General features: G+C 43.9%; 1 protein-coding gene across 4 annotated transcripts in view; it reads left to right on the forward strand.

Annotated features, from left to right (window-relative positions):
* Nucleotides 1–1105: 1105 nt before the first annotated feature.
* Nucleotides 1106–26340, forward strand: part of NUMB (NUMB endocytic adaptor protein) — an 81390-nt gene continuing 56155 nt past the window's right edge. For 3 of the 4 annotated variants that reach the window (XM_040975332.1, XM_040975334.1, XM_040975333.1), the window contains exons 1-2: nt 1106–1186; nt 24495–24626. The gene's annotated coding sequence lies outside the window, so the exon portion shown is untranslated. Of the gene's footprint in view, nt 1187–1241; nt 1391–24494; nt 24627–26340 lie in introns of those variants that run through there. The other variant, XM_040975331.1, reaches the window with a different exon arrangement.

Below are 26340 nucleotides of genomic sequence, written 5' to 3' on the forward strand. Positions count from 1 at the left end.
AAAAAAAAGCTAATGATTAAGATATTTCTAGAAGCATAAGAATTTTTATAGCAACACCAGATTTCTCAAGAATGCCTACTGTGATTTGTACCCAAATGAATAAAAAATGCAATCACTTATTTTTGTGCATTGTGCCAACTGAGAAAAAAATGCAGTTCATTCAACTGCACTAATTTAGACTGCTAGGAAGAGGGGAGGTTCAGGAAAAAAAGACAAGCTTTTAAGGTATGTAACACACAGCTAGCTCGCAGGGCTATTTAGGAACTGCGGAACCTAAAAATTAAGTTGGGGGCGGAGGTGGGAGCTTGCGGAGGAAGGAGCGGAATTCTGCTTTCCACAGCATCTCTAGCTTGCTGCACATTTGCGGACGGTCACCTGCTCACTTGGCCAGCCAGGAGCGGGGCTGGAAGCTGAATTCTCCATAGGGTCACTTCAAGTGTAGCGAAAATGTGGACCAATTTTTGCTAAATACACACCGGCACTTTGTCCTTAAGAGACTCCCGGCAAAGAACTTCGAGGAAACTGGGTGCCCCGGAACCTCAATAAGGTGGGGGAGGGGGGAGGAGGACTTGGTTTCTTTCTCCTAAGAGGTTAGGAACACTTCTTAAACTCAACCTTTGCTGTTGGTGGTTTGCAAGCACTGCCTCTATGAGAAAGCCTGCAGTGATAGGTTCTTAAGGGGCAGTTTTATAGCGCGAACTTCACAACAAAGAGTTAATCCTACCACGGTAACCTCAGAAATGAGCGTCTGCAACCCCCAACCAACAACCACCCCCCTCCCGGTTTTTTTTTTTTTTCCTTCTGCTGCGCAACCAAACTGTGCACGAGCTCAAACACTAGTAGCCGTCACAGCCCTTGCCAGTTAACTTAACAGACACCACGACCAGCCTATCACAACTTGGAACTGCTCAACCATCAACCAATTACAGCTGAAGTTCGGTCTAGACTGCTTCAGGTCCGGGTGGGGGGCGAATAACCGATTCAGGGAAAGGGGCGGTCAAGAGGCGGTGATAGGCGGGCGCACCAAGCCAATCAGAACAGACGGCCGCCGCCCCACGGTCCAATGGATAGGTCGGAAGTGTGAAACAGGGTGGGCCTGTTGTCATGGGGGAGGTGGTGGCGCTTGGTGGCTACTGGCGGCTGAGGTAGAAGCAGTGGCGCTGGAGTTGGTCGGGGCCAGCGGCAGGTGAGTGCCGGTAGCGCGGGCCTCAGAGCTGCGGGCAGGCGCGGAACGGAAACTGGCTCAGCGCTCTGAAGGCGGAGGCTGGAAGGAGGAAGGGGGCCTGGGCTGCGGGCCGGGGCCAGGGCGGAGGCGGCGGCTGCCGAGTTCTCTGGCTGGGCTTGGTGGGAGAATGGCCCGGCTCCTGGCGGAGGAGTTGGCTTTGGGAAGGTAGGCTGGCGCCGGACCCGAGCAGCTGAAGCCAGGAGGTGTCTCGGGACGACCAGTTGCTCGGGTCTGGGGACACTGACTGGCTGCCGGTGTGTGAGGGGGGAAGGTGCCTTGAGGAGACGGGAGCGGCCGGGGGGTCCCGGAGAGTCGGGGAAAGCCGGACTGACCCGCAACGACCTGGTCCGAGGGCGGGGTCACTTTGGGAATAACTCAGGGCTGCGTGAGGGTGAGGGAGAAGGGGAACCCGGAAAACTCGCTAGCGACCTGTCCTTTGCAGAGGGAACAGAGGGACCGGGGGAACTGACTGGGAGTGGCCCGGGTCGGAGAGAGCAGGGGAAAGGAAATGGGGGGATAGGGAGTGAGGGTCCAGGGTGACAGGGAGCGGCCCGGGGCCCAAGTGGGGGGCTGGGGGCGGCCGAGGAGGGACGAGTCGGGTGGGGACCTTCCTGGGAAAGGCGGCTGTGCGTCGGAGAAGGGCTGCAGGCTTGGAGGAGGAGCCGCGGGTCTTCCTGAGGGTCGGACGGGGTGGAGACCTTGAGGCGCTCGGACGAGGAGTCGGAGCGCCCTGCCCCCATGGCTGAGCTGGGAGAGGAGAGACCCGGGAGTGAGGATTCCCCGGGGAAACCAGGAGAAGTCCTGAAGGAGAAGCTCGGGTTCGAGACAGGGCTGAGGGTCCGCCCGGGAGGTGGAAGTTGTGTTAGTTCGAGGGGAGTCTAGCAAAATGGGGTCGAAGTGGGCGGGGGTGGGAGGCGATTTCCATGTAGGAAGGGAGGAGATGGCGTGAGGGAGCGAGCAAGTTCCCGGCCAGAATGGTTTTGTGGAAACTGGCCGGGATGGTAAGTGGGAGAAAATTACCGCGGGGCCAGTATTGGGTTTTCCTGAAAAAGTGATTAGGTTCTGAAGTCTACAAAAGCAGACGAAACTTCAGCTTCTGCTTAATGCTGAGGTACCATCTGGGGCCACGGTGAAAGTACCTAAAGGCAAGTTTAAGTGACTTCCACTCCAGTGCTTTAGAGGAAAAATTTGTTCTATCGTGACTGGTAAGGCTGAAAAAAAACATTGACAGGATGAGGGGAAATTAAGAGGAAAAGGTGGGAGGAATTGCTGAATTCGGTACTCTTGTAGAAGATAGGATAGGCAAACCTTGCTAAATTGAGAATGTACTAGAATTCCAGTTCCACCACTTCCCTTGGCCAGCTTTGCTTCTCTGCCGTTTCCTAGTTTCTGTAAAAGAGGTAGTAGTCGTTCCTACCTCGCTGGTTTTGTTTTTATTTTTACGTGAAGGAATATGTGTAGAACTTTTGTCACGTCTGGTAGACAGTGTTCGGAATCATTAAATAGAGGATAAAGACCTGCGTTCGTGGCTGCCGGGTGGGGGTTCTCCGAGGTTAGCTTGCATCCAAAGCACCTGTGGGGCCTGGAAAAAGACCACGTGCCTGGAAAAAAGACCCTGCCAGGTGAGGCTGATAGTCACCTGAAGTGTTGGTTGTGTTGATTGGAGCGCAGCTCTGTAAGAAGCACTTGCTTTAGTGAAAATAGGGGTGGTCAGGTAGCAGCTTTAAAATGCTCGCCCATCCCACCAAAAAGAGGCAAATTGCCCAAAAGGTCCTGTTGTAAAAAAGGTATCCTTTTTTCCTTAAGCTTAGTAGTTTTTCCCCCCAAGCTGTGGGTCATGGTTATTAGTAATTTATAAAATTAGTCTTGTGGGTTACCACCGGCATTGGAAGTAAAAGGAATTAGAACAGAGTGGTCCAGCATTTGAGCTTGGCAAGGAAAAATATTGTTTTGAGACTCGTTTCTTGTAATTGTATGTCACAATGTAAATGTGTTTCTTACAGTCAAAAAAAGTTTGAAAAACTATTTTTGAGCTCCTCGGTGGAGGGAAAGCAACTCACCAGTAGCCAGGAATTGAGTTGTTTTTCTCATTGTGGTAATTCTTAGGTGGTTATACATTCCATTAATTTTTTTCAGTTCCTGATTTGCATTCTCCTGTATTTGGCTTCTCACATGTCGTGTCGTGCTTCTGACTCTGGAACTTTTTTGAATGTTGAGAATCTTTGGCATGAGAACTTTAAGAGAAGTTGAAGGGTGTTTCTCAAATTCAATCCACTTTTGTTTCATTTGTGTCCTCTGTATTCGTTTTTTTTTTTTTTATACCACTTGAAAGCATTGTTGTAAAAAAAAGAAAACCTAAGAAAAAACCTAAGAACAGACGTTGGCAGCCAACAACAGTGAAACGAACTGGTTTGAGAACATTTCATGTATTGAAAATAAGAGAGAACCAAGGAAGAAACATTTCCAAAGAGTGAAAAGTCATATACAGTAGAAGTATTTTAAAGCATTTCTTGACCTTACAGTAATACAAAGCAAAGATATTTCGTAAGTGAATGGGGTGCACAGTTTCTGAGTTTCTGTGGAGAGGAAATCATGATAATACTTGACAGCAAAATGCACCTGAGATAGACATTTAACTACAAAGTAAATGATCTGTTAAGCGGGTCACTTTTGTTCTGATGGTTTTGTCCTTTACAAGTGGGCTGGATGTGGTGTGTGCTGCAGGTTTGACTTGTCCTAAAAGACTAAATGCAACCAGTGCTTACTTAAAGCTGTTGGAATACATGGATATGCCTTTTGCTACTCTTGGTTTGAGTTTTCTTTGCTAAAAACTAGATGGCTAATTTTAAAACTAGGTAGAGTTGCTTTAGGTCTGTGTTAATGAATCAAAGAACAGAGGAAGCAGTTTTGAAAACCTGAAAGAGATCCTTGCAGCTCCCTCTATAGTCTTTAACCTATGAGATTATGTAACCCTTTCATTAATGTTTAATGGAATGGTGAAGAAGCTGTCTGTGTAGCTTTACATCAGGATTGTTGCAGTGCTTTTTTTTTTCTATCATAAAGCATTTCTAATTTTATTTCAGATTTTTATCTTTAATTAAAAAATTTTTTTTGCAGGACTACAAAAACTAATCACTATGTGTCTGAGTTTGAAAGCAAAGGCAATCTTTTCACCAAGCAAATTCACTCTTTTCTGTGACAAATTCTCTAAGGATGAAAGCTTTTGATTTTAAGACTTACTTATTTGAAAGGCAGAGTTGGGGAGGGAGAGCTATCTTCCATATGTTGGTTCTCTCCCCAAGTAGACCGGACAGCCAGGGCTGAGCCAGATGAAGCCTGGGGCACCCTGTGAGTCTCCCACATTGGTGGGGGTGAGGGCCTAGGCACTTGGGTCATCTGCTTTTCCTGGTGCGTTATTAGGGAGCTGGATCCAAGTGGGAGTGGGCAGTCTGGACTCCAGCAGGCGTGCTCCATCTTCGATACCACATTGCTAGCGCCCCACGCTTTTGATTTTTTGTGTTGAATTAAATGGAGTACCCCTGCCACTAGAATAAGTCATTGCACAATTACTTAGATCATTCAGTTTTGTGCCAAATGATGGAAGGATGTGAAATTTTTATTATGCATTGTAGGAAAAATATGTCAGTTCTTCATAATTGTGAAAACTGAGTAGTTTCATAATTTTTAATCTATAATCAGTTACCTAGAAATGCTTTAATTATCCTTGTTTTATGGTAAGACTTTAAAGTGTTTGCTGTGTGAAATAGAATCTCATTAAATGGTAGTTTGGAGCACATAGTTTATTTAGGTAAAATTTTTTAAAAATAGAAGTTCAATAAAAGTTAAGTTTCTTTTCTTAGAGATACCTCTTTTATAAGGTTTTCTGATGTGCGTTTTCTCTTCCTGCCTTTCAGCTACCCATACAATAAATATTAATGGAAATGTTGGTGTCTGGAAACCTGATCGTTTAAAATTATTAAATCCCTATATTTGGGTTTTAGTGTTTCAAGAATTTTTTTTTTAAATCAGAAATGGTTACCAAGTAAATCCATCATCTTTAAAATGTTGGGCCCAGCATGATAGCCTGGTGGCTAAGGTCCTCGCCTTGCATGCGTTGGGGTCCCATATCGCTGCCAGTTCATGTCCTGGACGCTCCATTTCCCATTCAGCTCCCTGCTTGTGGCCTGGGAAAGCAACCAAGGACAGCCCAAAGCCTTGGGATTCTGTACCCACATGGGAAGCAGGAGGATGTTCCTGGCTCCTGGCTTCAGATTGGCTCAGCAGTGGCTGTCACAGCCACTTGAGGAGTAAATCAGTGGATGGAGGATTTTCTGTCTCTCCTTCTCTCTTTACATCTAACTTTCCAAGAAAAACAAATAATAAGTATTTTCTTGGGGTTGCATTTTGATACAGTAGGCTAAGCCAGTGCCTTGATATAGTAGGCTAAGCCTCTGCTTGTAACTCTGTCATCCCATATGGGCACCAGTTCAAGTCCTGGCTGCTTTACTTCTGGTCCAGCTCCCTGCTAATGCTCTTGGGAGAACAGTGGAGAAAATCCCAAGTGCTTGTGTGCATGCATCTATGTGGGAGACCTGGAAGAAGCTCCTGGCTTTGGGTCAGCGCAGTTCTGGCTTTTGAGGTCATTTGTGGCATAAATTAGCAGATGAAAGATATGTCTCTATAAATCTCTCAAAAATAAAATAATTAAAAAAATATTTTTATAAGAGTTCTTGAAAAGCTATATTTTGGTTTTGAATTTGTCTAAACACATGTCTTTTAAATTTGTTTTAATTTTTTTCATCTATTTTCTTTCTCTTTCTTCTTTCCTTTTCTTATTTATTTTTTAAAAGAGTTAGAAGAACTCTTCCATCCACTGCTTGGCTCCTGAAGTGGCTGCATGGTCTGAAACTGGGAGCCAGGAGCTTCTTCCAGGTCTCCTACCCAGATGCAGGAGCCCAAGGATTGGGCTGTCCTCTGCTGCTTTCCCAGGTCATTAGCTAGGAGTTGAATCAGAAGTGGAGCAGCCAGTGCAGCTTTGCCATGGCACTGGCCCCATCTGTTGTGGTTTGTTTTAAGATTTATGTATGTTTATAGGAAAGGCATATATACAGAGAGGAGGAGAGACAGGAAAATCTTCCATCCGTTGGTTCACTTCCCCAGCAGCCTCAATGGCTGGAGCTTCTTCCGAGTCTCCCGTGCAGGCGCAGGGTCCCAAGGCTTTGGGCCGTTCTCCACTTGCTTTCCCAGGCCACAAGCAGGGAGTTGGAGGGGAAGCAGGGCCCCTGAACTGGTGCCCATGTGGGATTCTGGTGGGTTCAGTGTGAGGACTTTAGCTGCTGAGCTATTGCGCTGGGCCCTGTTGTGTTTAAATATAATTTCTGCAAAATGGATGTTGCATTCTTCGATTTCTGATTTGTTTCCTGGATAGAGCTAGGACGCAATGTACTCCTTAAATGAACATTTTTGTTTTTTTTTTTTTAGAATTCTGACATTATGTTAAGTCCTTAGTTGCAAAGCCGATTTAGTAGTGTAACATAATGAAGATTTCGCTTTAGAGTACAGATAATAATAAAGACCTCAGGATGTACATTTAGCTGTGCAACACAGATGATGACTGTAGGGCATCATCAAATATAAATAAAATATTGCCATGCATTTAGGAGCATATAAAATATGCACTTGGAAATTTTGAGGCAAAAGGAGGACCAAAACTGAGAGAGAATGAGAATCCTGGTTTCAGGGAGAATGTGCTTCAGGGCGAAGTCTGGAGGCACTGCAGGAAGTGTGTCCAGGGCAGCCAGTGTTCTTGGCAGTTTTCCTGGAGTGACATATGTAAAGGAGGGTGATCCTATTTGTAACATTGTCCTGTGGACTTATTCTTAGTTCTCTGCAGTTTCTCCTGGTTGCTGTAGCACTTCCTTTGTTTTCTTTCACTCAAGAAGTCCTGTCAGGACGGCACGCAGGTCAGTGGACTGAGCAGCCCTGGTCCCTGAGGAGCAGAGATTGGACAAGACTGCCAGGGCTTGGAGGGCAGCTCAGCCTCTCGCTGCCTCTGCAGCTGTGGGAATAGTTCCCCAGTATAACTTTACCAGGCCTTCTCACCTGTCACCACAGTGGGCTATGGGATTAGGAAGACATCCCTGTATCATCGGAAAAAAAATTTCCCCTCTTCCTCCCTCCTTTTTTTTTTAAAGACAGAGACAAAGATATGTTCCATTCATGGTTCCCTCCCCAAAGATTCCCCTCTACACCCCATCCCCTCCTCAGCCATTTCTGGGTCAAGCTGAAGCCAGGAGCCAAGAACTGCATACATATTTCTCCCATGGTTGGGTCAGGGTCCCAAGCGTGTGGGCCATGTGCTGCCGCTTTCCCAGCCACATTTTCAGGGAGCTGGGTTGGAAGTAGTGTAGCCAGAACTCCAGCTGACACCTCTGTGTGGGGTGCTGCTGTCTCCAAGTGGTGGCTTAGCTCTCTGCACCGTAATTCCGGCCCCAGGCATTCTAAGTGCCTGCCTACTCACCCCTCCCGCCTCCAGTGTTGCTGGGCACACGCACCGGTCATTTAGATGGATGAACTGGGGAACGGCTATAGAAGTAATTAATGTTTGGTGACTTCTTTCTCTACTGAAGCTCTGCTGCTTCTCCGCTTGCTGAAAGCTTACATTCTTTTGACTAAGATCAGTCCTGAATTCTCTGATAACAAAACTCTCAATTCTAGTAATATGGCTATATTAAAGTGTATGTGTTGAATTCAAAATCTGATTATCAGGTTTGTTTTTTTTTAAGTTAGGGAAGAAGGTTTGGAGGCTGTAGAATACTACTTAGAGCTCAAAGGTCATGTCAGGAAAAAAAAAATTGTTTTGGGCTTTTTCTGCTGCTTTCCCAGGCATATTAGCAGGGAAGTGGAAGCAGCTCAGATTTGTACCAGCGCTCACATTGTTTTTCACTGTTGCTGGTTGTGCATTAACCCCAGATATCACAATGCTGGCTGTTCATTTCAATTTTTTATAACATTTTTTAAAAAGACTTGTTTTTATTGGACAGGCAGATTTACAGAGAAGAAAGACAGAAGATCTTCTATTTGCTGGTTTGCTCCCCAAATAGCCACAACGGCCAGAGCTGAACCAATCCCAAGCTGGGAGCTTCTTTTGGGTCTCCCTTGTGGCTGCAGGATCTCAAGGGTTTAGGCCATCCTATGTTGCTTTCCCAGGCCATAAGCAGAGAGCTGGAAGGGTAGCAGAGAGCCAGACATGAATCTGTACATGTGGGATCTCGGGACTTGCAAGATGAGGACTTAGCCACTGAGCCATTGTGCCAGGCCTTATAACATTTAAAAAATTTTTATTTTTATTAATTTTTTTGTTAAATATAGAAGAAAATACTCCTAGGATTTGATCTTACAGAATCAAGGAGAAGCAGGCTGGATTTGGCCTGAAGGTCATGGTTTGCCAACTCTTTTTCTTTTTTTCCTTAACAATTTTAAAAATTTATTGGAAAGTCACATATACAGAGAGGAAGATTTTCTGTCTGCTGATTCATTCATTCCCAAGTGACTGCAATGGCCAGAATTGAGCCAGTTCTGAGCCAGGAGCCAGGAACTTCTTTGGGGTCTCACACTTGAGTGCAGGGTCCCAAGGCTTTGGGCCGTCCTTGACTGCTTTCCCAGGCCACAAGCAAGGAGCTGGATGGGAAGTGGAGTTAACTGGGACGTGAACCAGTGCCCAGGTGCGACACTAGTGCCACTGGGTAGAGGATTAACCTGTTGCATCACTGTGCTGGCCCCAAGGTGTTTTGAATTTTAAAATGATTTGAAATACATAAAAATTCTTACTTTTTAAACTTTTTAAATTCAAATCCTTTGCTTCAGAAATACCAATATATATCTTTCTTCCACTGTAGCTTATGCAGTTATTTCTTGACAGATTTATTTAGATGTAATTCATATGCACTAGAACTATATGTATTCAGACTAAAATTTGATGAATTTTCATGTATGTATGTACTATTATGGTAAGGTATATACTCCAGAAATTTCCTTGTTCTACCTCGTAGTCAATCTCCCTTTCACTTCCTGATATGCTATCATCATAGATCGCATTCTATAGACCTTTGTATAAATAGAAATATGTGTATGTTCTAGTTTTGGGAGAAAGTGTCTGGCTTCTTTCACTCTGTAATTTGAAATTTATTATGTTATTTTGTGATTCAGTGATTCATTGTTGTTCGGTGAGTAGTATTCTATTACTTGTTTAATCATATTAAACTTTTTTAGCTTTAAAGTTGTTTATTAGACAGAGATCCTCCAGCCAGCCCTCCAAATGTCAGTGATTGCCAGGGATGGGCCAGGCCGAAGCTGGGAGCCTGGAACACAGTCTGGATCCCCGACATGGGGGAAGGGACCCATGTAGTTGAGCCATCATCTGCTGCCTTCCAGGTGGACATTCAGAGAGGTCTGGATTGGAAGCAGAGGAGTGAGGTCTTAACCATTACGCCATCACGCCGGGCCCAGGAGTGAGGTCTTGAATGAGAAAGTCTGATATGGGATGCCCCTGTCCTAAGCTGAGGTTTAACCCACTATTGCACAACACCTGTCTCCTTTTGCCATTTCTCTACCTGCTGAACAACCTCTACAGATGCTTCAACACTGCACCATTTATTGGAAATAGTTCCCAAGTATTTAAAGAAGTGACTTAAAGAAATAAAAGCTTGTATTATGCCTGTTCATTTTTGTCTGTCTCACTCTCTGCATTTCTCTCTCTCACGCTCCTCTCCCGGCCATTTAACTTCACTGTCCTGTTGTCCTTCTATATTTAGGAGACACTGCCTTGGGGTTATTATCCATATTCTTTTTTTCTGAAAGAAGATCCATTTCTCTTATTTTCTAAATCTAAAATTCAAGCAAATGTTCAATAGCAATGATTTGAGAAAACTAGAAGGAAAAATTGTAAGGATTTTTATTGCCCTTGATTGAAATACAGAATTAATATCAAAGTAATATAATAAACTAGTGTAAGATTAGAAATGGTATATGTTCCCTTTAATTTAAAACAGCAACAAAAATGTAGTTGTTTACAGGTTGTGAGATTTACTAAGCATTTCAAAAGCAAGTTATTGTCTGCTTATAGAACATTTAACTCTGAATTGGAGTTTTGATTTTTTCCCCTATGTTTTTAATATGTATTAATAACTGCTTGTTAACAGTCTTGTGTGGATGGCAGGGACCCAACCACTTGAGCTGCAGGAAGCAGGGTTTGGGAGCTGGAGAGAGCAACTGAGCTCCATCCCTCTGGTTGGCATGTGAATGGATGTCTTTAACACGCGGCCAGATGCTCATCTTACGGTTTTTTCCTTTCATTTCATTTTCCCACATTTATTCTTTTTTGTGGGGGGGGGGGGGGAACCTGAAAAGCAAAGGGAAAAGTGTACATCTTTTCCAGTGTATTTGAGTTTTGTGCATGTGTATTTATTGAATGCTGTTTCTTTAGAATATGCGGCTAGTCTTTTGCCGACCCTTGGCCTGGCTGCTGCGGCATTTGGAGAGTAAAGCAGAGGATGAGTGATCTCTGTCTCCTTGCCGTTTTATTTGAAAGTCAGTTACAGAGAAAGACCTCTACGCTGATTGATTATTTTCCCCAGTGGCCAGAGCTGTGCTGGTATGAAGCAGGAGCCTGGAGCTCTCTGGGTGTGCCACATGGATCCAGGGACCCAAGCAGGGAAATGGGTGGTACATAAGGCTTGAACCAAAAACTGTCCCTTTGAATATTCCATTAAGCTGCCACCCAGAATCACCTCTTAGGCATCTCAGTAGTGTAAGAGCACTCTTGAATCAGTTTTACTGTTAACTTACAGTGCTTGAATTAGCCACAACTGGCTGTTCATAAATGGCTGTTCATGAATGGGGCAGGCATTGTGGTGCAGGTTGACCCACCTCTTTAAACAACTGCATTTTACATTGGAGTGCCTGGATTTGAGTCCCACTTCCACTTCCAGTCAAGCTTCCTGCAAATGTGCACTCTAACATGGCAGCAGATCATGCCTCAAGGACTTGGCTTGATGCCACCTGCATGGAAGACCCTGTCAAAGTTTCTGGCTCCTGTATCCGGCCTACCCAGCCCCCCATGTGGCAGGCATCTGGGAAGGAACCAGCAGATGAGATGATGTCTGTCCCTCTGCCTTTCAAATAAGTAAAAACAAATAAGCTTAGAAAAAAAAAATCAGCAACTTGGTTACTGATCAGATTCCCAATGAGGGTCCAACAATGTGGAAAAGCAGGTTAAACCACCACTTTCAACATTGCATCTCCCATCAGAACACTGATTTGAGTCCTGGGGTTCAGACTCTGATTCAGCTTTCAGCTAATATGCCTGGAAAAGTAGGAGATGATGGTCCAAGTACTTGGGCCCCTGCCAACCATGTGTGAGATCTGAATGAAGCTCCTCTTTGTTCTGATTCAAACCTGGTTCTCTGTCCCTCTGTCTTTGAAGTAGATGAAAATAAAATAACTGCTGGAGCCAGCATTGTGGCATAACAAGTTAAGCACTGCCTGCAGTTTTGGAACCTGTTTTGAGTCTGGAATGTTCCACTTCTGATCCAGGTCTCTGCTGTTGTGCTCGGGAAAGCAGCAGAAGATAATGTGTTTGGACTCCTGCACCCATGTGGGAGACCCAGGAATTTCTTGTTTGGCCTGATCCAACCCTTGGCAGCCATCTAGGGGAATGAAACAGCAGGTGGAAGACCTCTCTCTGTGACTACCTTCCAAATAAATAAATTAAATATTTATTTTCATTTGGAAGGCAATTTTTTTTAAAGATTGATTTATTTTTATTACGAAGTCAGATAAACAGAGAGATAGAGAAGAAGATCTTCTGTGTGATGATTCACTCACTAAGTGAGCGCAACGGCCATAGCTATGCCAATCCGAAGTCAGGAGCCAGGAACCTCCTCTAGGTCTCTGACACGGGTGCAGGATCCCAAGGCATTGGGCCGTCTTCGACTGCTTTTCCAGGCCACAGGCAGGGAATTGGATGGGAAGTGGACCTGCCGGGATTAGAACCGGCACCCATATGGGATCCCAGCGCGTTGAAGGTGAGGACTTTAGCCACTAGGCCACTGTGCCGGGCCCAGATTTTTTTTTTTAAAGAAAATCAGATTTACAGAGAGAAGGAGAGAAAGATATTCTATCCACTGATTCACTCCCAAGTGGGCGCAGTGATTAGAGCTGTGCCAATCCAAAGCCAGGAGCCAGGAACTTCCTTCATGTCTCCCTTGCTGTGCAGGGTCCCAAGGCTTTGGATCATCCTCTATTGCTTTCCCAGGCCATAAGCAGGGAGCTGGATGGGAAGTGGAGCAGCTGGGGTACATACTGGTGCCCAAATGGAATCCCGGCAGTGCAAGGTAAGGATTTAGTCTCTAGGTTGTTTGGGTGGGTGGGATCCCATATAGGTGCTGGTTTGTGTTCCAGCTGCTCCTTGGGATTCTGCACTCGTGTGGGAGACCCAGAAGAAGCTTCTAGCTTCTGACTTTGGATCAGCTCAGCTCTAGCTGTTGCAGGCACTTGGGAGTGAACCAATTTATGGAAGATGTTTCTCTGTCTTCTCTCTATATATCTTATCTGCCTTTCCAATAAAAATAAATAAGTCTTTAAAAAGACACAGAATTACTGTGGACACTTGTACTGTTGTTGTGACCAAGATTGTGATCTTATGAAGACAGCAGATCTCAGTGTGATTTCACTGTTGTTACAGTCGCTGAAGAAGGCTGGCTGTGTTTTTGCCAGGAGAATGTGAAGGGGAGAGACATGGGACAGAGAGCAGTGTATGTGTTTGTTTTCATTTATTTTCTTAATTTGAAAGACACAGAGAACACAGATATCTTCTACTTTGCACACATAAAACTCTAAAATTCTATTTGTTAGAGTTTGTTTTTCACTGACCTGAAAGGTAAATTGAGAAAGAGAAGGGTTATCTTTGTTGGTTCCGTACCCACATGCCTACAGTAGGCAGGCCGAAGCCAGGAGCATTGAGCTCCATGTGTGTGTCATATTTGGCAGGGTTCAGGCACTTGAACCATCAGCTGTGGCTCCCAGGATGCATTGGTAGGAAGCTGATTTGAAATGGAGGAGCTGGGACTGCAGCCTGTACTTTGATGTGGAATGTGGGCATCCGAAGCAGAGGTTTAACCCGTTGTATCAGGACACCTGTCCTGTGAAGTTCTAATTATATTACCGTGCTGAGAAGTCGTTTAGGGGTGAACATTTAGCCCTGTGCTTAGAATGCTGTTGAGAAGGCTTACATCCCATAGTAGAGTGCCTGGATTCAGTATCTGGCTCTGATCCTGATTCCTGCTCTCTCTCTCTGCCTGTCAAATAAATACATAATTTAAAAAAGTTATTAATTTCAAAGAGATTTTGCAGAGAAAAGAAGAGATAGAGATCTTCCAGCTGAGCTGATCCAAAGCCAGGATCTTCCTCTGGGTTTCCCACATGGGTACAGGCGCCCAGCGACTTGAGCTGTTTTCCACTGCTTTCCCAGGCCACCAGCAGGGAGCTGGATCAGAAGTTGAGCCGCTGGGATGGGAGCCTGTGCCCATATGGGATGCTGGCGCTGCAGAACCAAAACCAGCATGCTGTGCTACTCTGCTGAGTCCCTTTATTTCTATTTTTTAATTGTATAAATTTTATTTTGGATAATTTTTACATATTTGATTCAAGTGCTAGAGGAAAGTGGGTGAGACCATTGTTTTCATTCTCTTCTTCCTGTATCTGGGGGGAAAGGAAGAGATAAGATGAGAAGCCACACCCATCCTCCCAACCATCCGCTAGGTCCCTTTTAGTATATAATTTTTTTTAAAGTTTCAGAAGTAGAAACATATTCCCAGATTTTTACTCTGTTATCTACTGCTGTGACTAGAGGTGAGAGGGCTAGACTTCATTAGCATAGGTAAAGGTGTTAAAAACATGTAAAGGCTTATTTACACTAGCAAACATTTGTGTCATGTTTAAAGGGTTGTTATAAAAGAGCCTAGATACCTAATAATTTTTTTTTTAAGATTAATTTATTAATGTGAGTTCAAGGAGAGGCTGGGAGATGGGAAGAAGGAAAGAAAGACAGCCCTTTCATCTTCTGGTTCATTCCCCCAAGGCCATAACAGCTGAGGCAGGGCCAAGTCACGTGCTTGGAACATCTGGGTCGCCCACACGGGTCTCAGGGACCTAAGTTCAGGGCCATCTTCTGCTGCTTTCCCAGACACATCTGCAGGAAGCTGGATTGGAAGTGGATCAGCCAGAACTCAAACTGGTGCTTATATGCGATCTGGTACCACAGGGAGCGGCTTGGTCCTCTGTGCCCCCTCAACATCTTGAAGATAACCTGAAGCCTAGAGTAGCTCCAGTAGCACAGCTAATGACAGGAGAGTACCTAGGATTTAACTGATATACTATTATTTTGAGTTCATTTTTTACCTGAATGCACATTTTATGTAAGTTACTCTTCCTAGGGACTATTTTTAATGGTTTTTTGGAATGTTTCAATTGTGTCATTCTAAAACTGGAAACTACTCTCTTCCTTGTGCTGGTAAAGTCTTGTGTGGTTGATAATAGAAGGGCTAAATTTGAGAGAGATGCATTGCTGAAGTTTGCAATGTAGTCGGTGAATTTATTTATGTAGATTTTTTAAAAGATTTATTTTATTTTTATTGCATAGCAGATATACAGAGGAGGAGAGACAGAGAGGAAGATCTTCCATCCATGATTCACTTCCCAAAAGACCACAATGGCTGGTGCTGCACTGATCTGAAGCCAGAAGCCAAAAACCAGGAGCCAGGAGCTCTTCCGGGTCTCCCATGCGGGTGCAGGATCCCAAGGCTTTGGGCCATCCTTTCCCAGGCCCCAAGCAGGGAGCTGAATGGGAAGTGGAGCTGCTGGGATTAGAACCGGTCCCTGTATGGGATCCTGGCGTGTTGAAGGCGAGGACTTTAGCCTCTAGGCTACCATGCTGGGCCCTATATAGATATTTTTAAAGATTTGTATGTAATTGCTTGAAAGGCAGTTACAGGAGAGGGCAGACAGAGCTCTTCCCCCTGCCAGTTCACTGCCCAAATTGCTGCAATGGCCAGGCCTGAGTTGGGCTGAAGCCAGGAGCCTGGAGCTCCATCTGGGTTTCCCAGTTGGCATAGGGGCTCAAGCACTTGGGCCATTCTTGCTGTTTTTATAGGTACATTAACAGCTGGTTCAGGTTATCAAGAGTTTAATTTGCTCAGAGGATAAACTTTAAGTGTTTTAGATTCTTTCTGATTACCTTAAATGATAATAAGGCTTATCTTTTTTTAAAAATTTATTTTTATTGGAAAGGCCGATATACAGAGAGGAGGAGAGTCAGAGATGAAGATCTTCCATCTGATGGTTCACTCTCCAAGCGAGCGCAATGGCTGGAGCTGTGCCCATCCGAAGCCAGGAGCCAGGAGCTCTTCTGGGTCTCCCACACGGGTGCAGGATCTCAAGGATTTGGGCAGTAAACTGTTGTCCCCGGCCACAAGCAGGGAGCTGGATGGGAAGCATCAAGTAGGCCACAAGCAGGGCCACCGGGATTAGAATCGGCAACCATATGGGATCCCGGCGTGTGCAAGGCAAGGACCCTAACCATTACGCTATCGCGCTGGGCCCAGTAATGCTTATCTTATAAATACTGAGAGACATGAAAGAATATCAGCAATAGTCACACATTCAGGAGTGGAAAGCAGGAGGTCATAGAGGATGTAATCACTGACCTTTCATGCTTTTTATTTTTTTATTTTCCTCTGTGTTCACTTCTCTAGGCTTAAGAGTCCTTGCCTCTCAGAGATATTGATTATACTGTGGGCTGTGAATATTATAGGTTATATCATGGACTGTGTATGTCATGGACTATATTGTGGCGCTAGGAGGTGGCTTAGTCTCTTTGTTTTGAAGCTGTGTCTGTCCTGGAGTCTTCCTAGAAGTTATTTCCTGTAAGCCGTAGCCCCAGGCAGAGTTGGCAGATTATTTTTAGCCTTCTTTTCCAGCTCTAACTCTGGCAAGTTCTCTGTCTTACGTGGAGCAGTTTTAGTCTGTGTTCCCTAAAAAGCCAGCTGCTCAGATGCCACTACCTGTTTCTTGAGGTCCCTCATTAGCCTCTCCTTACCACTTTGCACATGTGTTCTATGTTACTGCCAAAGGGAGAGTTGTATTATTTGTAGAGTCAGCCATTCATTATTTAGATATATGTGTGTACTTACAAATATTTATGTTTATTTGAAACCAGAAAGGCAGCCCCCTTCCTGGGGGAGAGGAAGGGAGAGAGAGAGAGATGGATAGATAGAGAGATAGATATGGAGGCACATCTCCTGTTGCTTTGCTCCCCAGGTACCCATAATGGTTGCCATAATAGTTAGGGCTGCACTGGGGTTGGAAACAGGAACTGGAAACTGCACCCAGGTATTTCCCAAGGGCAGAAACCCAGGTACTTGAACTGTCACAGTTCCATTAACTGGAATCGGTACCAGAGACAAATATTGAACCTGACATTTTGATATGGGATGTGGGTGATTAATTTCTGGGCTAAATGCTTACCCTTTGTGTATGTTGTCTCCTCAGGAACTTCACATTGTTAGAAAAAATGAATTTAAAAATTTGCACTAAAATAAACCTAATTTAATCCCATTTCCTATGAACCTTTTGAAGCATTTAAAAATGTTTTAAAAGTGTTTTTATTTAGTTTTATCAGTTTGAAAGGTGGAGTATGAAAAAGAGACGGGGAGTTTCCCGTCCTCCAGTTCACTTTCCAGATGCCTGCTGCAACAAAGCTAGGCCAGGCCAAGCCAAAACCAGGGACCTGAACTCCATCCAGCTCTCCCACATGGGTGGCAGGGACCCAAGCACGTGAGGCATCCTCTGCCGTCTCCCAGGAAGCATGGAGGGAAGCTGGCTCAGGTGGAATGGCACAGCAGGTCCCACTCTTGTGTGGGATGTGGACTCCCAAGTGGCATGTTTGTATTCTGCAAGGCAATACCCTTCCGTTCCCCTCCCTTGAATTTAAGCTTTACTTTGGTATTTATTACATCCTCTGGAGGATAAATCTCTTTAAAGTCTGGAGCTGAGGACTTTGTCCAGGTCTCCCAGGGGGTGGGCAGCGACTCAGCTGCTTGAGCCAGCATCTGCTTCCCTGGTGCATTAGCAGGAAGCTGGTTGGAAGTAGAGGTGACTCCATTCCAGGTGGGCTGGAATGCAGACTTCTAAATGGTGGCTTAACTTGCCACACATTGCCTGTCCCCTTTGTAGTAGCTTTTTAGAAATATCCAGGTTTGTTGCATTCTTTTCAGCTCTATTACATATATTTAATGTCAGTTAGCAATCATTGAAGTCAATATAATGTGTATAGCTGTCCTAGTGTTATTATCATGTAAGTTGTAATGCAGTGAATTTTTAAGTCAGGAGAAACAGTAACAGTGTGCCTGAGGGTGGAAATGATGCTTGAGGGAGAAATACTGCTTTAGATCATCGTTGTTGTGACTGAGATAAAGGTTTTCTGGGGGAAGGAGAAGCAGAAAGGAGGACGAACTTCCTGTTTGTGAGTTTAGTTTCTGACTATTGTGCTTGTATGTTGTAACTCTTAAAGCCTCATTTTCATCAGATAATCTTTACTTGTGCATACTAAAGGTTTTTCTTTTAATATCAGAAATACTGATTCATCTTACATTTTGGATTTGAGTTAGAGGAGGAATGAGTCTTGTAGACTGTCTTTTAACTTATTAACTAGACTAGTGTTAAGGAAACCTGGGAATGATGTGTAATATCCTACTCTTTGGAAATGTGTCTAAGAGAATCATACTTGCTAATAAATATCCTTACTTCCTTGTTTCATCAGGTGAACTAATAAGACATACTACTTTCTTTTATTTTTAAGATTTATTTATTTTTATTACAAAGTCAGATATACAGAGAGGAGGAAGGAGAGAAAAGATGTTCATCAGATGATTCTCTCCCCAGTGACCACAATGGCTCGAGTTGAGCCAATCCGAAGCCAGGAGCCAGGAACTTCCTCCAGGTCTCCCACGCGGGTGCAGGGTCCCAAGGCTTGGTCCATCCTCGACTGCTTTCCCAGGCCACAAGAAGGGAGCTGGATGGGAAGTGGAGCCGTCAGGATTAGAACCAGCATCTCTATGTGATCCTGGTGTGTTCAGGGCGAGGACTTAGACGCTAGGCCACAGTGTTGGACCCCAAGACATACTACTTTCCACTTACATCAAGCCCTAATATGCCTTTGCTTTTATTTTTGTCTTATGAGCATATGATTGCTTGAAACCTTGAAGGTATTTTACTGAGGAAGAACTATGGTACAATTTGAATTTAAATTTAATATACAAATCATGAGTAAGAATCTAAAATGCCATCCCAGGATGTATTCATTCTTAGATAAAAATAAATGTTTCAGGAAGGACTTATCAGTGCTTTGGCTAACCTCAGATTTTATAAAAGTTATTTAAAAAAATTTTAATTTTATTTGAAAAACAAAAAGAAAATTCCTCTGTTTTCTAGTACACTGTTAAATGTAATCCTAAAATTTGTATTTTTTTTCTTTTTCAAATATTTTTCTTTTACATTTAAAACATTCTCACTGAGATTCATTTGTACTACATTTATCAGCTGTAGTCATAAATTACATTGAGGGTTTATATTGATCTTTTGCCATTAACATTTCCATCCTATGGATAGAGGAGTTTCCATTTTGTTGTCTTGCTGTTTGTGAGGCAGTATAGTATCAAGGGGAAAATGGGGAGATTTGAAATGAGTGGACATGGGCCCGGCGCAGTAGCCTAGTGGCTGAAGTCCTTGCCTTGCACATGATGGGATCCTGTGTGGGTGCCAGTTTGTGTCCCAGCTGCCCCACTTCCCATCCAGCTCCCTGCTTGTGGCCTGGGAAGGCAGTCGAGGACGGCCCAAAGCCTTGGGACCCTGCACCCACGTGGGAGACCTGGAGGAGGCTCCTAGGACCTGGCTTCAGATCAGCTCAGTTCCTGTCATTGCAGCCACTTGGGGAGTGAGCCAGCAGATGGAGGATTGTTCTGTCGCTCCTCTCTGCATATCTGACTTTCCAATAGAAATACATTTAAAAAAAAAATCAGAACATGAAGTTGTTCTGCCTCTATCACTTACCTGCTTTGTGATTTTACCTTTTGAGGTTGTTCTTATAGATAATCTGCAAAGAATAGTGTCTGTTTCATGATTGCTATATGGGTTAACATTAAATAAGAATGCTTTTTTTTTTTTTTAAGATTTATTTTATTGGAAAGGCAGATGTACAAAGAGGAGGAGAGACAGAGAGGAAGATCTTCCGCCTGATGATTTACTCCCCAAGTGATGGCAACGGCCGGTGCTGCGCTGATCCGAAGCCAGGATCCAGGAACGTCCTTCTGGGTCTCCCACGCGGGTGCAGGGTCCCAAGGCTTTGGACTATCCTTGACTGCTTTTCCCAGAACATAAGCAGGGAGCTGGTGTTAGAACTGGCGCCCATGTGGGATTCCGGTTTGTTCAATGTGAGGACTTTAGCCACTAGGTCACCACTCTGGGCCCACTGCATCCCTTTTCTTTCAAGGTGACCACATCTCTGTCACTCTGTTTCACATGTATATTTTTGTTGTCTTTACAAATGATTTAATTGACATAAAAATAATTAATTTGATTTTCATTTTATTTCAAAGGCAGAGACAGGAAAGGCCGCAGGTGCCCTCCAGCAGCTGGGGCTGGGCCAGGCTGACATTGTGAACTTGGACCTTGATCCCAAACTCAGTGCCCTCCAGCAGCTGAGGCTGGGCCAGGCTGATCTGTCCCAATCTCACACAGGAATGGCTGAGACTGAGCTGCTGAGTCATCACCTAGTGCCTCCCAAGAGGCGCAGGAAGCTGGGATTGGAAGTGGCGTTTTAGCTTGAACACAGCTTCTCCCACATCCCAAGTGCCTGTCCCAAGTGGCATGTTAACTGCTATGCAAAACAACTGACTCCAAAATTTTAAAGATTTGTTAATTTAAAAGCAGAGGCAAAGAGATACCTCCAGCCTGATGGTCCACTCCCCAAATGCCTGCAGTCATAGAAATGGACTAGTCGGTCCAGTTCTCACATTGGTGTCAGAAACCCAAGCACTTGAGCCATTCTCTACGGTCTCTCCGGGTGTGTTTTAGAAGGAAGCTGGGATTGGGAGCAGACCCAGGAGATTTGAGATGTGAACATCCCAAGTGGAGCCTTGGCTCCTGTGCCAAGAACCCTTGCTGGTTTCTCTCTTCCTCTGTCTCTCAATAGAGAGGTATAGAAATATACATTCTGGGCCCTTCATGGTAGCCTAGTGGCTGCTGTCCTTGCCTTGCACACGATGGGATCCCATGTGGCCACTGGTTCGTATCCTGGCAACCCCACGTCCCCTCCAGTTCCCTGCTTGTGGCCTGGGAAAGCAGTGAAGGACAGTCCAAAACCTTGAGACCTTGTACCTTGTGAGAGACCTGGGGGAAGTTCCTGGCTCCTGGCTTTGGATTGGCTCAACTCGAGCCGTTGCTGTCACTTGGGGAGTGAATCATCGAATGGAAGATCTTCCTCTTTGTCTCCTCCTTTGTGTATATCTGACTTTCCAATAAAAAAAATTTAAAAATATATAAATTCTTACTTTTTTTGTTCTAATCATTGTTTGTGAGATTCATGCATATTGATATGCATGCGATACGCATTTTGTTACTGTTACAAATTATTCTTGTGGGACTGGTGCTGTGGCATGGTGCATTAAATCTCTACCTGCAGTGCTGACATCGCATGTGGGTGTCAGTTTGAGTCTTGATTGCTCCATTTCCTATCCAGCTCCCAGTTACTGTGCCCGGGAAAGCATTGGAAGATGGCCCAGGTCCTTGGACTCCTGCCACCACGTTGGGGACCTGAAAGAAACTCCTGCAGTCATCTGGGGAGTGAACCAGCAGGTGGAAGATTTCTGTCTCTCCCTCTTTGTGATTTTACCTTTCAGATGAGATCAGGCGCGTTTACTGATATGACTGTAGACTATGACTTTGCCTTTCAAATAAATATGTTTGAAAACTTCTATTCTTATGTCTTTAGATGCACATGTATAGAAATTTTTCTTGATTATGATTTTTTTTTAAAGAGTTACTTATTTGTATTTGAAAAACAGACTTACACTGAGAAGAGGAGAGACGAAGAGAGAGCTTCTACCTGCTGGTTTACTGCCTAAATGACTGCAGTGGCCAGAGCTGGACTGGTCCAAAGCCCAGAGTCAGAAAGAAAAAAGGTCAATACTTGTCCTGATGCAGGATGTAGTCCTCTTCTCAGTGTGTTTCTCTCCCTCTCTGTCCTTAAGTGGCTTGTAAGTTGTTTCACAGTTAATTTTGCAATTGAAGATAGCTGTCTTTGGGTTTTTTTTTTTTTTTTTTTTGAAAGTCAGTGTATTCATACACCTGGCCTTCCTTTGCTTGGAGATTGTGTTGAATGACTGGTCTCATGGTATTAGACAGTAGCTCAATAAAGTGTCAGTTAGGACCAGTCCTGATGGAGTTTGAGTGTGTCCCCTACAGGTGTATGTGCTAGAAGGTTGTTCTTCGTCATGGTGTTGAGATGATGGCAACTTTCAGAAGTGGGTCCTGATAGAAAGGATTGCATCACTGGTGCCCCTCTCAAAAAGGGTTAATATAGTCCTCCTAGGTTAAGTTAGTTCCTTTGAGAATAAGTTGTTATCAAAAGAATGAATGTGGCGCCTTAATTTCTTGGACTTCTTGTGCTACAGTGTGGTTTCTTCTGCATTCACTTCCCCCATTGTGATGGCCATCTGCCATGAGGCCCTCTGCATTCCGGCCCCATTTCTAAGTATTACAAGGTTTTGAAGGTATATTGGGTGTTACAATTATTCAAAATACATGTGTTGAGACTGTATTGGTTTCAGGCTCATCTGAGAGAGATTTTCTGTCATTGGGAATCTTTAGAATACTTTCGGTAGGGAGCTGTCTGTGCAGCAATCAAAGAACCCAAAAATGCCAGGGCTCCCTGGCCGGGCGCAGCTCCCCTTGTGGGCGTGGGAGCTGCTGTGGTGGTAGTTGCCAGGCATGAAACGGTGGCCCTGGGGGCCTTCAGCCGCCATGCGGCCAAAGGGCCAACCCCTGTCCCCCCTGCCCTCAGCCTACCATAAAAATTGAAAATAAAACATCAAGAGTATTACAGTCTATTGAAGAATGGGGCCCCATGTTTAGCCTGGCAGTTAAGACTCCCGTATCCCTCATGGGAGTTTCTTGGGTTTGATACCTGGTTTTTGCTTCTGATTCCAGTTTCCTGTTAATGTAGACTCTGGGAGGCAGGATTGATGGCCCAAGTGTGTGAGTTCCTGCCATCCACGTGAGAGACCTGAATTGAGTATCTGGCCCTTGGCTTCAGTTCAAGCCAGTCCTGGCTATTGAGAGCATTTGGAGGATGATCCAGTGATGGGACCTTCTTCTGCTCTCTGCTTTGTACATACATACACACATGCATACTACATACACGCCACATGTTGACAAAATATAGAACAGTAAAGCTGTGGCTGCTTAATATAATACTCAAATTACTTTGTAAGGTCTTTCAGGACAGGGACTGTTGTATGCATGGGTTTTCAACGTTTTCGTGAGGAAATACTTTTAATTCCATTTCACAAAAATTTTTGAAGTATTTTCACATTTGTGTTTAGTGCAGATAATTTAGAAAACTGTTAAGAAATAACATAATCAGGAGCAGATGCTTTTCATTCTGATAAAATGTAGCTTTTATAAGCAGTTACTTTGTTAGGTTTTTGTTGCTTTAAGGATTTTTGCTCATAGTTTTGAAGGCATCATAGCCCATATATGCAGCTCTCTCAGTCTGAGGTCTGATGAGGGTAATAGATGGTGGCTCATCCGTGCAGAGATGGTGACATATTGAGTCAGGAAAAGAGCACAGCTAGTCCAGACTCAGCTTGAACTAATCCTATTTATATTTTGGCACCTCTGCAACTGACAGAATACCTGTCACATGTGGGGTAACTTAAATATTTGTTGAGTAGTGAGTATAAAATTTCAAAGGTAGAGGGCCCGGCATAATGGCGCAGTGCTTAAGGTCCTCGCCTTGCATGCCCGGGATCCCATATGGGCGCCGGTTCTATCCTGGCAGCCCCGCTTCCCTTCCAGCTCCCTGCCTGTGGCCTGGGAAAGCAGTTGAGGACGGCCCAAGGCTTTGGGACCCTGCACCCGCGCAGGAGACCCGGAAGAGGCTCCTGGCTTCGGATCGGCATAGTATCAGCCTGTTGCGCTCACTTGGGGAGTGAATCATCTATGGAAGATCTTCCTCTCTGTCTCTCCTCTCTGTATATCTGCCTTTCCAATAAAAAAATAATAAAAATAAATCTTTTTAAAAAAATTTCAAAGGTAGAAAAAATCTTAGAACCCATAAATTGGTGAAGATACTAGAATTTTTTTTAAGATTTATTTACTTATCTATTTATTTATCTTGTATTGAAAAGTCAAATATACAGAGAAGAGCAGAGACAGAGAGGAAGATCTTCCCTCAAATGTCCAATGATTTGCTCCCCAAATGGCTGCAATGGCTGGATTTGAAGGCAGGAGCTAGGAGCTTCTGGGTCTCCCATGTGGGTGCAGGGTATCAAAGTCACCTGGCCATGGTGACCATTTTGGGGAGTATACCAGCAGATGAAATAGCTCTCTTTCTCTCTGCCCTACTGTTTTTCCCTTTGTAACTCTGCCTTTCAAATAAAAAGGAATAAATTGAAAAAAATATATAGCTTCTGTGATTTATTATGTTATCTCTTTAAAGATACTGTTTTAATACCACAAAGGTGAGAGGTAAATCCTCATGGTAAGCACAGTTGGTCAAACCTGTTTGGTCAGGGTTAGCACCTGTTCAGAGGTTAGATTTCAGAAACCACTCCCGGATTGAGTCCTCTCCTTTCAGAGGTGATAAAAGTGAACACAGTAAATATCAAAGTTCTTATGGCAGGAGAAGATGAAAGATTGAATTTGGAGCCTAGATTTTCTGATTCCCAGCCTGAAATTTTGATGCTGTCCCACTTGGACTTCATCACATGATCTACTGTAAGACACAGAATTGGTGAGGGTGTTGCAGTATGAAGAAAATAGAACTGGGACTTGAATCCACGTTATCCAGGTCCATTTTTAGTGGCACTTGTGCCCTTACTTCTGTGTATCTTGGTGTCTATATTGAGGATTTTTCTTGCGTTCTTCATTTCAGATTTGGCAGTTATACAACTTCTTCCAGGGAAAAGTGCCAGTGCAGCTGCTCTCACAACCCAGGCTCTTAACCCAGATCCATAGATTGGAATATTGGAGGGCTGAAAATCCCCAAGTACTTCACTTAGGACAGGTAAGTGAAGGAGATAGTTGAGGATAAAAAAAGAGGATTGATTGTTCCTGTTGTTCTTTCCTACTTCAAGTTAGATGCAAACAGTTTACTACCACTAAAAATTTAAACCTTTATTCTGATAAAAGCAAAACCTTTGGAATATTAAGTAGGTGAAGCAAACATTTTCTTGATTGTAAAAATGTGTCAAAATAGTAACACAGGTGAAACTTTGATTTGTGTGTGTGTGTGTGTTTTCCAAATTATTTTTCTCATTTTATTTGAAAGGTATAGAGACAGAGATCTTACGTCTATGTACTGGTTCATTCTCCACATGACTGTAACATTCAATGCTGGGCCAGGCCAAGCCAGGAATCCAGAACTCTTTGGGTCTTCCCTCAGGAATGGAGTGGACCCAAATCCTTAAATCGTCAATTGTCATGCGCATTAATGGGAGGCTCTATCAAAAGCCAGTGCTTGGGGCCTGGCATGATAGCCTAATGGTTAAGGTCCTTGCCTTGAATGTGCCTGAATCCCATATGGGTGCCGGTTCTAATCCCAGCAGCTCCATTTCCCATCCAGCTCCCTGCCTGTGGCCTGGGAAAGCAGTCAAGGATGGCCCAAAACCTTGGAACCCTGTACCCACATGGGAGATCCAGAAAGAAGTTCCTGGCTCCTGGCTCTTGGCTTTGGATCATCTCAGTTCTGGCCGTTGCGGCCTCTTGGGGCGTGAATCATTGTCTCTCTGTCTCTCCTTCCCGCTGTACATCTGCCTTTCAAATAAAATAAATAAATTTAAAAAAAAATGAAAAAAGAAACCTTCCCCAAGGAGAAGAATCAGATAACCAGAATTACAAGGACCGAGAGCAAAAGAAGAGACACAATAACTACCAATAATCAGAGCAAGTAATATACAGCAAATCTAACTAAATACATTAGCCTGGAAGCATTTTATGTTCTGAACTTTCATTAGCTTAGGAGATAGAATTTATAAGTTTTGGTGAAAAGGATTATTTAGTTAGATTTGCTGTATATTACTTGCTCTGATTATTGGTAGTTATTGTGTAGTTATGCTTTTGTTAAACAACAACTTACTAATACCACCCCTTTACCCTAACTTTTATTCTCCATTAACTTTTTCTTTTTCATTTTTGCTAGAATGATTGCTTCAGATTCAGACTGTTAATTTTGTGATGGCTTAGTAGAGTCTGCCAAATTGCCAAACTTCACGATTTAGGACTCAAAGCATTTGATTTAATTAAGCATTGTATAGTTTTATTTTTACTGCTCTCTTTAAAATTTATGTTTTTGACCTGAACAATTAGTTTTCAGAGACAGTGCTCTGATGCAGTAGGAATGATAGCCCCTTATTCTTTTGTGACTCATGCTTTCTTCCCTCATGGTAGCTTTGATGTCTGCGTAGTCTCAGTCGAGTCTTCTAATGTCTCTGAATATTTCTTGTCTTTACGCTGATAGTTCGTAGCCCTTTCTGGGTCTTACTTTACCTTAGTCTACATTCAGAATCAGATGAAAGCAGTTCCCCCCACCCGAGAAATGCTCATGTCTATTAAATCTAACCTACAGTTTAGTGATTCCTCAACCCCACCCATTTGTCTGAACAGGGGCCTTTGCAGAACCTTTGCCCTTGGCACAGTTAACCAGATCCTGCCTTTGGTTGATAACTCAGTTAAATGGCTCATGTTTTTCTCTCATGAACTGTATATCTTTTAGTTTTAAA

This window comes from Ochotona curzoniae, unplaced genomic scaffold (assembly GCF_017591425.1).
Source record: "Ochotona curzoniae isolate NIBS_2020 unplaced genomic scaffold, NIBS_Ocur_1.0 contig_2688, whole genome shotgun sequence".
Classification (NCBI taxonomy): domain Eukaryota; kingdom Metazoa; phylum Chordata; class Mammalia; order Lagomorpha; family Ochotonidae; genus Ochotona; species Ochotona curzoniae.